Source organism: Lissotriton vulgaris, chromosome 1_1 (genome assembly GCF_964263255.1).
Source record: "Lissotriton vulgaris chromosome 1_1, aLisVul1.2, whole genome shotgun sequence".
Taxonomy (NCBI): Eukaryota; Metazoa; Chordata; class Amphibia; order Caudata; family Salamandridae; genus Lissotriton; species Lissotriton vulgaris.
Genome location: NC_141685.1, coordinates 271,845,491 through 271,847,023, shown reverse-complemented (window position 1 = coordinate 271,847,023; position 1,533 = coordinate 271,845,491). Strand labels below are relative to the sequence as shown.

Genomic DNA, 1,533 nt, shown 5'->3' with positions numbered 1-1,533 from the left:
TTTTGGAAGGTCGGGGTGTGGTTTTACAGTTTTCAGGGAATGTAAGCGGGCCGCAGTAACTACACTTAATCGGACCCTGACAGTTAGCAACATTTATGGTATTTAGACATTTCTCATTAGGAATGTTTAATGAGAGTTGCTCCTGTCTAGTGTATGGAGTTATAGGAACATATTGACAAGGGGGAGGGTCCTTGTGCCCGGCCGTGGCACGGACGGGCACAGACGGGCTTACCTCTGGCGCACCTCTGGCGCGATTGCGGCGCGCCCGCTGAATGCGTCCGCTGCGCGGAGCCATGGCCGTTTGAATTTATACCGGTGACTCACCCAAGATGGCCGCCGTAGTCACTTCCACCCGAGTCCCTGGAATCCCAGCCCTAAAATCGGCTGTAAATTCTGGGGGGAGGCAGCGCTTGCTAGGTAATCAAAACTAAAGTGCAAATGGGCTTTTAAAAATGTAATCTACACCCTTATTTCGGTGCGATTTCAGCGTCGCAATTAAATCGGCGCGCTGGTGCTGGGGAGGGGAGCGGACACACAGGGCAAGTGCTATTAATGCAGAAAAGGTTTCAGGTTAAAAGAGAACTGCCCGGCTCAAGCCTCAGGCGAAATAATACGTGCGCGCAAGACAATGGAAAATCCCTGAAATCAGAAACTAGTTATAATGACACTACTGTACAAATTTTATAAGGAAATGAAATTTACTGTTCAATCACTGTATGAATTATTATGATATTATGGAATGTTATTTATATAATTGTTTGTATTACATGTAAATGTGTGTTTTTGCTGTATTCGGTACTTTTATGAATTTTATGAAATTCGAATAAAGGTCTTTTGAACTTGAACTTGAACTTGAGTAGCATAGTAAGACATATCCATGAATGGACCGTGGCATTATTTCCCACTACTTATAAAACAAGTTTCATATTAAGATCTTATTAACACAATATAATTTTTTAGCGTTCCAACAGTTGAAAATTAGAACTGAAGACTTTCTTCATATCTTTCATTTACAATGATGTGGCGGCTTCTCTTTCTAAGAAACCTTCTAGACAAATAGTAAAGAGCTATTCTAAAAGAAGTAAGTGCAATTTCGCGTTGTAGCGCTAAAAAATACCTACTTTTAATAGGTCCCCTTTAATATATTAATTGTTGATTGAAATGGAAAGGAGTAAAAGATCTGAGGGTACTAAAATATGTTATTATTGAGAATTTAACAAAGAAAAACAAAGAAAAGAAGTCCATGGCATTGCACAGAAAATATGCAAATATTAGTACCTCGGCCACGCCGTGCTTGAGGTCCGACAAGCCAAACACCTCACTGGTTTAGAATGGCTCGCCATTGGTTTGGACGTCACTGGAATGAGAGGCGTGGCGTCCATGCTGGATCGGGCTGAAAGACTTAAAACCGGGAAAATATTTTACTAGCAAGTGGCCATGACAGATTGGGGTAAAATGTCGGCCTTGACAGAATGACGATAAAGTTGTCTCGCGCACATGTCTGAGGAGCTCTTTTTCCACCGAACAACTAAC

The 1,533-nt window shown here is 41.9% G+C and overlaps 1 pseudogene; it reads right to left on the bottom strand.

Moving 5' to 3' along the window:
- Positions 1 to 1,022: 1,022 nt before the first annotated feature.
- Positions 1,023 to 1,075, bottom strand: LOC147746904 (U7 small nuclear RNA; annotated as a pseudogene).
- Between the last annotated feature and the right edge of the window lie 458 nt (positions 1,076 to 1,533).